Source organism: Bombus bifarius, unplaced genomic scaffold, assembly GCF_011952205.1.
Source record: "Bombus bifarius isolate JDL3187 unplaced genomic scaffold, Bbif_JDL3187 scf7180000008163, whole genome shotgun sequence".
NCBI lineage: Eukaryota > Metazoa > Arthropoda > Insecta > Hymenoptera > Apidae > Bombus > Bombus bifarius.
Window position 1 is genome coordinate 1,598,545 of NW_022884485.1, and position 12,933 is coordinate 1,611,477.

General features: G+C 39.6%; 1 protein-coding gene across 4 annotated transcripts in view; it reads right to left on the minus strand.

Moving 5' to 3' along the window:
• Positions 1–12,933, minus strand: part of LOC117208878 (CUGBP Elav-like family member 4) — a 535,997-nt gene that overhangs the window by 279,336 nt on the left and 243,728 nt on the right. The window lies entirely within an intron of this gene.

A 12,933-nucleotide genomic window follows, 5' to 3' on the forward strand; every position in this document is an offset into this window, starting at 1 on the left:
ATATTCATCTGCTGTTAATATTACTTATAATTCGTAAGTTGCAAGAAGTACTGTCGTTTTGCATCCAAATATTCTTTCACGCGTCCATAAACGGTAGGAATTCTACATCGCATACTTGGATGTCTCAGAAAGAAATATATTTCTATTCTAATATAGCGAATTGCTATTTCTTTATCGTATGTATTGTACAACTTACTCTCAAGGCATACCGATGAACTCGGAATTTTATACGAAATCAAATCGCATCAGTTTCCTTTTTGGAGTGTCGTCTTGAAGAGAGTCGGCGCCAGGGGATGTATGCATATCGTTGCACAGTCTACCGATACTGGTCACTGCATTTCATCCGTGAACATTCGTGTCGCAACGGGGTCGGAGGAACAGGTCGACCGCTTTGTTGCTTTTTCGAATCAACCTATCGTCTCGTCTGAACGAAAGCGTGCGACTGTGCGCCATCGTTGTAGTAGACTCGTACTACTCGCGATCACTGCGCGGTAACGGTTCGCATGATATCCGATTATGCACTCCGTATCGCGCTACATTCTATACATTGAAAATGCTCCGGTATAATAATAATACGGATAATCGGACGGAATCTTGTATCTAGAAAGTTCTAAGCTGAATAATAAGTTCTGAATTTTGCGATAGGAAGTTAAAATTATTTATAACGTAGTGAAGTAGGAAAAGTTCCAAACTGAAACGTAAAACTCTAGAACAATGTAAGATCTTTAACTGTTTACTAAATCTAAAGATAAAGTTCACAGCCTTATTCGTTGTTGCAACAACGTACAGAATAATGATCATTAAAAGAAAGTGTGCTATTGTACGGTACACACCAAAGTCGCCAATAGTCTTCAGGGAGCAGAAATCCGTGTTAGTCAATTGATACTTAAAACGTATCGGCTGTTTGCTCCTTAAAAATCTAATAACGTGGCACTTGGTAGTGTTTAATTGCAAACAGTTAGCTGAGCACCGACTTTCAGGTTCACGTAAATCGAATTGCAGTTCATCGACGTCGAAGATACACGCGATAGTTCCAAAGAACTATAAGTCATCCGTATACAACAAGAATCTATTATAAGTAAAAGCATTATCTGTGTCATTTATAACGAGAATGAATAGTAAAGGCTCTAGATGAAAAATTTCTGTTAAACTCTAGAACTAACACGAAAGCACGAAGATAGCCAACCTCGTACCTTTACACAACACGTACGCCCAGTAAACGACCAGTAACGTGGCTCTCGATCCATTTGAATCGAGTGCCCGAAAAATCTAAGACTACCCTGAAGGAGCTTGATAAGCAACAGAGCATGATCCAGTCTATCAAATAACTTTTAAAACTCTGTACAAACGACAGCAACTTGTTCATTGTTGTCAAGTGTTACAGATAAAAAATTAAAGAAAACTACGAGATTAATGGCAGTGGATCGTACAGAGATAAAGACGTGCTGCTGATAGACGGATAAATGAGGCGAGACGAGACTACTTAATTTCTTGTTGATGATGAATATACGAATTATAACCATTACGTTAATTAAAAATGTAGTTGTATAATTATGTATACATAAATACATTATATCATTATATATATATTTCTCATTCACGAGAGACAAAATATCGATTTTTAGATAACTTGCATTTAGGAGAATGAACTATTATTCGTAAACGAAGATCAGTTTCTTTAGAGGCGTATCAATTCCAACATTATGATAGACATAGATAGTTTCGCATGGTGGATCGTGTTTACACGAGAATTGATGTCCTAGTACGCAAGGGAGGGAAAAAATCACGCCGTGGTGACAGATGTGAATGGGTACGCGTGACTTTCCATAAGCACGAGAAAACTGCGTTGCAACGAAAAAAAAAAAAAAAAAAAACGAAGAAAAAATAAAAAAAAAGAGGGAAAGATCCATGCGTGTCAAATCGCAAATATGCATATGCAACATCACGCTTGATTACTGATCGCGTCTCTTCAACGTTTTATCGTTTAACCGGTATCACGAATCCGTGGCTCTATTTGTACCAGAAAAGTGCTGTTTTACGAGCTATACTACGAACGAAGTTCGATACATCGAAGTGGTACGCCACGTGCGCATCCACGAAGCCGTTTAAGCCCAGTGGCTGTAACGCACCGATAACAGTGTGCACGCGTGTGCACGCCAGGAAAAAAAGAGAAATTCCGTCGGGCAGCCCTGTCAATTTTAATTGGCTTCACCGAGGCGTGCTAGGCCCTATTCATCGGATCAGTGATATGCAAATGCAATTTAATGACGCGATATCCTGTACGTAGCGATATCGACCGGGTCGACTTTAATGATACCGATGCTTCATATGTATAATAAATTCAATACGTAGAAAGTTTGTACACACGGAATATTATACAGAATTACAAACGGGATATATATATATATATATATATATATATATATATATATCGAATCGGACGAGCACGTTAAACACGGTATGTGTAGAATCGCGTGAATGTCACAAAGAACAAAATTAAACGGAAGGACGTATAGATCTGTATGTATCTCGTTTACTGTAAGACTTCGAATCAAATGAACGTGCCATACTACTTAGACTAAATATAACATTTCTTTGATGTTGTACTCTTGTAATTTGTCTGATACAAAATAATTGGATATTGCTCTAGTGTTGACGGCCCACTGAGACTACAATTATTGGACCAGTCAGTACCGAGTGCAAAAATAGATAAGATGAATGATACAGTAACAGGAATATAAATATTACACAACAAATGAATTCGCGAATGATGAAAATGAGATGCAAATGCATAATTCGCGTTTTTCCATTAATTTTAGAACCAGCTTAACATCTCTACGGTATTAATGGGTCTGAGGAAACGACTTCGAAACACAAAATTATTTCAATAAATTTTGTTTCAGAAAACAAGTACATATTCTATTATACTCGTGCTTCATACGTGCACATGTTACCTGTTCTAATTTACTTACCCAGAAACGTCAGATTTTCCTACATTAACATGTCCATCGACAGACACGAGAAAACATATTCGATACCACAAGCATTTCGATTGCGTGACATCGATTCCATAGAATAGTGACGGGCGAAAGAGGAATTTACAGTGAGTCCGCGGAATGCATGAGAAGCCTGTACTACCGAGAGCCATTCAAAGGAGAAGGAAGTTCTCATTGTAGAATCCGTAGTAATAAATGTCTAATGTCATTCCTGTGCCACCTCGGTCGACCGTCACTTCCCTCTCTCTTTCTATTCCACTGTCGTTCCTCTTCAGCCTTCTCGTTTCCTCTTCATCCAACTTCCGGTTTGTCTATCCCTCTTCCTCTAATTATCCCTTATCTATATCTCGGTCCATTTGGTTCGCAACGACGTTATCTCGCCTGCTCGGACTGAGCAGAGACGCCTCCTAATCTTATTACTCAAAGTGTCGGCCAGGGAATGAAGGAGGTTGCAACACCAGTTTCCCTTCGTACTGTGTACTTCTCTCCCTCTCCCTCTCTCTCTCTTTCTCTCTATCTCTTTCCTTCTCGTTAGTTTCAACTCTCTTTCTATCATTCTCTCTATCATTCCACCACGATGTTCTTCTCCGTTGTAGCGGGCAGCTTCTGTCTCTTCCCGTTCCTCGCACGTTCGCAGCCCTTCCTATCTTCCTTGTCCCGTTCGAAGGCGGCAAGCACTGACATTGAGGGATTAAACCATTGCCAATCCGACTCTAATTACGAGTAACGGATTAGTACGTGTGCACCAGGAAAGTGCCGGGCAAACGAGGAAACTTTCGTGGACGACTACGTACGGAGAGGATATTGCAAATGTTTGTTCCGTGCTCGGTGTATCAATAAGAGAGTTTACAAGGATCTACCGAAACTCCGACCGAAAGATAAGATTGCTGATTTCGTATGCGACGTTTGACGTTTTGTCGAACGTTATGCTAAACGTTTCTCAATATCCAAAGGAAATTGGGAGAAAAACGAGCCAGATGATCGTAGCGCGCAAAACCTTTATAGAAGCCGATTCACTCTGGTTTCACGCAAGTTATCGGAAACCAGTGATTTTTTATAATTAAGGGATATAATTCAGAAGCTTCGAACACTTCACGAAGTACTCAGGAATGCTTGAAAAAATAAAAAAAGTCATATTTTTAAGTAGATTTAGATAGGTAAATACTTTGAGGAATACAAACGGCAGTTTCAAGTGCAATCGACCCTTGAGTAATTGTAAATAGAGTCGAACCTTTCATAAGTATCTTGAACGATATAACTGAAAATCGAGAGATGCTGCGTTTGCATTTTGTATATCGTATGAAAATTCACGCGATGTAACCTTGGATATCGTCTAGATTGTTTGATGCGTGGAACGAAGTATTGGATTCGAAAGATCAGAGGCAAATTGCTGCCGGTGATTGCAGTCGTTTAAGAACAAAACGGAACGGTTAGTGTGCCATTGCGCGGATATATCTATCGGTCGTGCCCCTTCTCAATACCGCGAGCTTTCGCGTAGTGGCGACTACAGCGCGGTACAGGACGAAAACATTTTTGACTAATGGTCCGTGAACGAAACTGTTTGCCACCATTGCCGTAACCCATGCCAGTACCGTGCAATTTCAAAGAGCCCAGCGTCATTCGAATCCTCCTGCGTCCTGTTCTAAATTCCTCGCTGACCCGTCCACCACCGAAATCGTTCTATCGTATCGAGAATAAGAATCTTCGAACGACCGATCTCGAAGTCGTTCGACCCTCAAAAATCTAAAGTTTCGAGTAGATCGGCATCGAAGGGCCTTCGTGCAGTACCGTCGACAGTGTTGGAAACACTTTCTTACATCCTCTCTTGAGGAATAAGGGTGGGGCTAAAAGACGCCATGAAACTTTACGAGCGAACTACGTGGCTAAACGAAATACTACAGATACGAGATTTAACTTTACGTTCGCCAAACGCATTTTCTCCGTTAGGTTATGAAGTAGAATTGTAGCGTATAGACGCGCGGAAGGTGGTTCTCCAACTTTATAAAACGCGCGTTAAGAAAATATCGCTAAATTCGCCGTATCACGAATCAATACGTCTGACAAAGGATCTTTGGAAAGGCGATGCGGGCGTGCGTTGACTTTTCGCGCGATCTGCATCCTGACCAAAAATGAAAGTGCCATAAAATCACTTCAACATGAATATTATGGGTCGAAGTAAGATCGTTTTGTACGATGTACAGTTGTCGTAACGACTCGCACTGAACATTTCAAGCAAGAGTTTATCGTACAGCTTTACCGACCGACGGTCAGTGTTAACCTCGAGGATTGTTTCTCCTTGGATGCAAAAGTTGTTGCGACGTTACATCGCGCTTCCCGATAACGCGTCACGTGCTCCTCGCTCTACCGATGGTTTTATGATAAACGACGAACAATTAAACGACGAGCAATATATCAATTCTATGATACAAGAACACACAATCGACATGAAAAATTGATTGCATTCGTTCGTTAGAAACTTTTAGAAAGGAAGGTACAGGAATATGATAATCATATCATTTAAAAAGTTCACTGAAAACTATGAAATTAAAAATATTTACTATATCATTTTAAATATTGAAATGTACGAATTACTTATCTGTCACGTAATAGACAGAAAAATTACAAATGTTTGTAGCGTTAAATAATTTGAGAACGAAAGAATTAATTCACAACTTCTCCACTAATATGTAGGTTTTGATCAATCATATGATTCAATTAGTAAAACTTGCCATCTCGAATTTGACATATTATTCATCATTTTCATAACCTCGTACGTCCGTTGTAGAAGCTAATATGATCGATGCTTTCTAAAATTAGCAAGTTACGGGAAAAATAATTATTCACCCAAAAGTGACAAACAGTTGTTAAAAAATGGAGTGAAAGTCTCGCAAATATCTTGCAAATATGTTCCACGTAGAATTTTGATAATATGCTGTCAATGTAGATGGAAGGGGCTGAAAGGTCGTCTGGCAGTCTGTGAATGACGGGTCATTTCCACCTTGGAACGTCAGCTGCTTCCTGAAAGTCCATCGGGTTCTCATCATCTGAGGCGAACCTGCTATATCACGTCTACGTAACCTCAACCCTCTGAGATCCGTCGAGGGGCGATTTCACGATTTGTTTTAATCGGTTTCAAGCTTCTAAACGGCAAGATTTCGAAAAATATGATTCCCTGACTATAACCGATTAATTTTTATATACTAAATATGTAAGAAGCAAGTTCAAAATTGTTATTTCTTTCTTTCTAAATCTGTTGTTCTCAAATCTTTCCGTACATCTTTTTCGTGTGAAAGTAAAATTCTGAATAAAAATGATTAAACTACTAAAGCATACAGTCACGGGAAACGGCTTTTTCTCAATGCGTTCAATGTCGGACGTGACTAAACCGAGAGCGTTTCTTATCAAATGCAATCAAGCGAAATTTTTATAGCTTCGTACTTTAGAAGGTACGTTGAAAGACACGTTATCGATTTTATCCGGTGGATATATTTCGGCAGGTATTCAACACCTATCTTCCGTTAATCCCATATACGCGTATCTGCTTGTTTTTCTTTTTTTTTTTTTTTCGTTACGTGGCTCATTCCATGAATATCATTGAGAACATCTACAGTCCCCGATGAGTTATCCCTTCGTAATTACAATTTGTCCCTATTTTATACGTAGGAGTCACTTCGAACTTGATTACCCTACTAACAAGCCTTGCGAGCACCCGATAACTTATGTAAGTTACTGCAATGTAACTACAGTTGCTTCAAAGAACCAGTTTTTACTTAATGATACCCTGTCCTACTTTCGTGAGTTTTTCTATTCTAGTTAGAGGCACATCCTATCTCATTTTCTCACTTTCTCGACGCATCAAAAGTTTGCCGAGGGCAGGATAAAATAACGAGCGAAGGGATTAGATGTTTGCCTTTTTCTTGAGCTACCATTCGCGAATCGATCCACGCTTTAACAAACTGAAAGTCTATCCTCGCGCGCTACTAGTGGTGGCACCCTCAGGATGGTTTCACAGCCGGCATCCGTGTAATGGTAGTTCCCGCCAAACTGCTTCTACGGCTAATATTTACATTTATTAACTCTCTCGTCGTAAATGAAATTTTCAGATAACTTTTAGGATATAGCCCGGGGGTTATAAGGCTATCCGGCTGGCCGCTTACGGTCGTCTCGACGTGCTCGCCACTGAGTTTGCGCACACCCTCGTTTTCTCCGCCTCTCTTTCATCGTGTCTCTTTCCGACTGTTCTTGTTGCACTGTCACGAGCAGATTAGCCAATAACTATTACCAACCAAACTCCCTATAGACTAAAGCACCGCTGCAGTTTGCGATTCAGAGTAACGACGTTTCTTTTTCTTCTCACCCTACTTTCCTTCTTTCCTAACCACCTCCCGACACCTATTTCCATTACAAGAGTTTCGAAGATTCGATTCGTCGCATTATTTCGTAATATTCTAACACATTCGCCTACAACAACTTTTAATCCAGCATGCCAGAATATAACGTCAAAGCAAATATAAATGAAGAGGCCGCGTAATTAATATCGTGTATGACAACACAAAACTTCGGCAAAGGCACTGACTTTCTCAGCGAAGCAAAGGAAAATATGTATCGCAAATATACTGGAGAAGTCGGATAAAAAGGGGGTAAACATCTTGATTGGTTTAACGAACTCGTTAACGAAGAAAACATTTCTGCGTTCGTTCGCATCCTGATACTTTTGATTACCCGACGAGATGAATACTTTTTATTTTCTGAGAGCGGATGGCCTGCGGGTCATCGAGCCGGATAATGAAACGTGCAAATGGAAATGAAGCAGTGCTGTGTCAGATAATATTATGACTGGCCACAAGAAAGGGCGAACGCTCAGTCAACCAGCCGCGCAGACTTTCTGTGACGCTTTTGCCATTGACGTCAAAACGTTCCACACTCCGCGCTCTTCCAGTATAAATTTTCAATGCGAATCTTGTTAGCATCAAAGCATTTTAGCACTTTATAAAAGTACGGAACATTTTTTCACCGTGAAAAATCGAAAATGTATCGTTCTTTTCGTTTTCTATCTGAACGCAACGAAAAATTTGTGAAAACGTTAAACCCACTGATGCATCGTCAGGTTCTATTATGTTATCCGCGATGAACAGTGACGTTCAACTTATACTATTTTGTCAATTTTAATAAACGAGGATGCAACAAATCTTTTTTCGCGCGCGTGTATGGTTGTGCCTATAAGGTGTAGCAGAAAGAGTAACCTTATAAAAACAAATTGTCGACATCGATAATTGCACAAGATTTTTATGCGGGTTTTAATATTCTTTCTCTCGATACGCAATACGTAACGTTTACACAAATATTACGTATACGCAACGAAAAAATCCATTTCAGATAGATTGAAAAACAGCTGATGCAAAGTATATATTTAAACAAGTATTTCGGCAATCTATTCACTGTACGGAATATTCGATAAATGTTAGACTTCGTTTTTGACGGATTTGATTTTAAACATTCGTTAAAGGGTAAACGAATCTATTTGTCTACATTTTGTAGAATGGAATTTGGACGCGTGTTATTGGTTATTTATCGAATTTCGGAAGAATATCGTATTATAAGAATATAATAATTCAGAATATCGAATTGGCAGTGCACGATCAAGTAAGATATTCGTACTTTAAGCACTTTACATAATTTATTTACAAATCGTTGAAAAGACTGTGTATCTGTATGGAGAAATTTATTTTATTGGGATTTGCTTGGTAACAGAAAATAAACATAATTGTTGCAAACAAATGTTTATAAATTATATAGAATTTTATACACCGGTATGTAAATTTTTGCGTTTCCTACACAACATTGACGGAGTAACAATACCATGAAATGGATCATTGAGTACTCATGGTTAATCAAAAGGCCAATATCCAATGTACGTCCCTGTAGAAATCTATACTTACGTAACCTGACGATAGGCATCACGTGTAATCTGTTTGCCGTATCACGTGGCGCTCGTATTTCAAACCAACGTAATATTGATTTTGTCTTTGATACAAACACTCCAGTTCGGACCTATAATGTCGCCCGTCCATTAAACATAATGTCGTCACATTTTTGGAAATTCTACTAATTCTTACTACTAATTCTTACTTATACATATCAATATAATGAAAGAAAAACTATTCCTTAGGTTACGTCAATCTGTTACAATATCTTGTTACTTCCTTTATTACCCAGCACAAACATCTATAACATGTTCAAATCTTTCTAGCAAAAATTATATATTAGCTCGTAACGAAATAAAATATAAAGAAATCAATAAAGTATATAACACCGGAAGAGCAATGCTCACACCCACAAAGTTGGTTGTCAAAGGATAGCATTACAGATACATAGAATAGCTTTAAGCGAGTTTACCTAACGCTCGCGCTACGAAGACACTTTTGCAAGATGGTTTCTTGTCATGTATAAGAGAAATAATAATCTAGAATGAGTTTAAATAACTATCAAAAAGAAACAAAATATCATCCGTACCAAAGAAAACAACATAAGCGCGACGATGAACCTACATAAAAAAAAGACGAGAAGGATTTATTAATATAACAAGATATTTTTCCGTCTACATCTTTTCAGTACATCCTGCACTGTTGTGATTGTGTTTTCGTTATTGGTAAGAATGTTATTGGTAAGCGATCACACGTTGCTCAAGAATGGCGTATAACGGCATTTCAATAGATCGAACTCTTGTCTCGCAAAAGTCGGTCGAAGAAGGAAACAGGCAGATTTTCAAGGATATGCCTCCGATTCGATCGGAGTACGATGCGACTAGAAACGAACTCTTCTGTGAAACTAGTTTCGACTTTCGACAGCCGTATAACTCGGGCGCGTTTCGAAATCTGGTAGATAAGTAAAAGGGGTTGAACCGTCTATATAACCGAACTTTAATAAACTACAGCTATACGTGGGGTGTATCTTGAGAAAGTACTCGATTGCTTTCTTTCTTTTCATAGTTTTATCTCGCTGCTTGTTCTCTTGAAGGAAATCAACAGAGCGTAGATAAAAGAGAAAATGGTAATGTGTAATCCTATCGGTAAATCGAAACTGCGGCATAAAAATAATATTTTATCTGATATATACTACGACTTAATTATATATAATTTGAGTACAACTTCGATTGGGAAAATTCATTTTTAAAAATAAAGGTAAATGTCCTAGTTAAAATCTATTTTTTTATTTTCGTTCCTCAGATACGAGAAAACAATGAGCGATCGTTAGATTAAGACAGTATTTAAATTAATTAAGTTGGTTTATGAAAAATGGAATAAAATAAAACGGTGTTCCGTATTACGTACCTTCTCTAGAAATCTGTTCAACTTGCTTCCGTTCGGGGGCCATATCTGACCGAATGGCATTATTCGACAAACAGTAATTCATTACATTCTATGACTCTGTGAGATGTGAATGCATTCTACCCTTGAGAACTTGTAGGAAAGCTACCCCTACAGTCTTTGGCGCAGTTCCTTCCCCTCTTCGCTGAAAGCATCAACGTTACCCTGCGTATACCAGAAGTTTCGCCAGAACTTTGCCGACGAACTTCAAGTGCTCCGCTGACGGTGGCGCATTGCAATCATGACCCGCTTCTAGACAAATTGCCGCGATGCATCCAGAAACACGGGCTTTCACCGAGTGCCGGCAAAACAAGTAGTATCGGCGTCCTTAAAGCACGAACTGTAAATCGGTCTGCCGTGTCGCTGTGCTGTTCGCTCAGACTTCCGATCGCCTATCTTTTCTTCGTTAATTCTCTGCTTAATTACATCGGTATCGACTGTGCTACGATCGCGAACCACTTTTCCCGGTGCACCAATTTAATTTCAACGGATCACTTATTTATTGTAGGAACCATTAATGATTGTGGTTAAGCATTAATTTGCTACTGCTACAACAAAGACAGTTTCATTGAAAATGAAACAGCGAAACATCGATTATCTGGAAACCGATTTCCCAGATTTCAGGCTCATTAGACGTTCGATTGTCCGGGTGTTAATCCATCGACGATCGATTCGAATATGTCATCGACTATTCTTATCGCAAGTTACTCGTCCTTGTTTATTTCGTTTAATTTAGATGAAACATTAGCCTGTTGAAGTTTTATTCGATCGACTTCCTCTGTTTCTAAAAGTTCTGTTCACGAATAGTCGTTAACCGGTGTGTGTTATTACCGATTTATCGATTATCGACCTGCGCTGTAGCCGTGCTTATCCGAATAACCGACGTTTTACTGTAATTATTGGATTAATACTTAATGGGAACGCATATTCGCCAATATTTTACTCGATTGCGTGAATATTACGAGCCTAGAAGGCGAACGAGTCCTGTTATTATTTAAGATCGAAATTCGTTTTTCTCTGAAGTTGGCGTTTTACTTTGAAAACGGCGAAACGAAGTATACGCATAGTGCCGAAATTAGTTTCCTTCTCGTGTTAAGGTCAATTTACGCTATACAGCACGGACCGGCGCGTAACTACAACGTCAGGTATCGGTCGGTGACGGATGTCGTTGTGAACGTTCTTATTTAAAATATATGTTCTAACGTTTGGTCGTACCGGTGCCGATACGTAACGTTGCACGTATCGTGTAAATCGACCTTTAGGCAGCACAACACTTTGGCTATTAAGCAATGCAGATCATCGTCTAATGAAACTACAGTCACGATGCAAAGAGAAGGTGCGTAACAAAGAAAAACAGATTCTTCGGAGTTATAGCGATCGGACAAGACCAGACACTGACAAAGGACGGAATGGGAAGGAAAAAACGAAAAAGGGATGTTTCTGAGATAGGTATTCAACGTCTTGCAAGTAATTGGATCGCACAGCATTCGTCTTATCTGATGAGAATTTATTATTCGAATCAAATGTTTTGAGAAAGCTTCTTGTTCGTCGGTGTGCGGCGGATTCTTCAGCGATTGCCAATCCTTTCTTTTGAAATCCCCCTCTGTTTCACGTCAAGTGCCTGTGGTTTTAATGAGCGGCGACCAGAACGTTCACGAAAATGGAATAGCGATGTTTAAAGCCAAAGGCGAGCTCCCTCGCTAAATATTCTCTTCAACGTGGATTCAATCGAGCCAAAGAGTTCTATGTTCCAAATTTTGTGACGCGACGCGAAGATCAATATGAAATAATCAATTTAACGAAACTTCCTGCCCTTTCTAAGAAGATTATATAACGTAATTACATACTAGCTTCAAAGACACGACACTGCGGACCAACGATACTCAAGCCATCTAACGACTTCATATTTTTCTACGATATCTTCGAAATACTCCTTGGTATTTTCAATATCGGAGTCATTAGGACTTTTTCCTTCGAACGATACAAACGACAAACCAGCGAAATTGATTTTTCCCTTTTACGCACAGTCACGTTGGAGCCAGGGAAGTGTACCTGTATTTCGTCAAAATAAACTTAAATTCATGGTTGATGGTAACTCAATAATGAAACCATTACGCAACTGCGCACGATGCACGATCATAAACGAAAAGCGAAGAGCACAAAGAGAGAAAGGAGAACGGGCGAAAGAGGTGGGGAAATGAGAGCAAAAGGACGAAAGGGGGCGAAGGAGGAGGGGAAGCTGGTGAAGAGAAAGAGAAAGAGACAGACAGAGGGACTACGCGAGAGACGTAAAGCCAGAGAGAGAGGAAAAGGGTGAGAGGTGGGACGAACTAGGGAAATGCGTTATCGTCTGCAGCCAGCTGACAAATCGAAGGTAATAGGGCCGAGCGGAATTCTGCGTAGCAGAGCGACCAAGAGCACTGCATCTAGTAGGTACGTGGCTACATACGTACATATGTACCAGGATCGCGTACGTGATGTGCGCATGTCGGAATATGTACTCGCACTACTATGACTACGTGTGTATATCGCGCAGAAGCGCGGCGTATGCGTATACGTACACGTAAGCC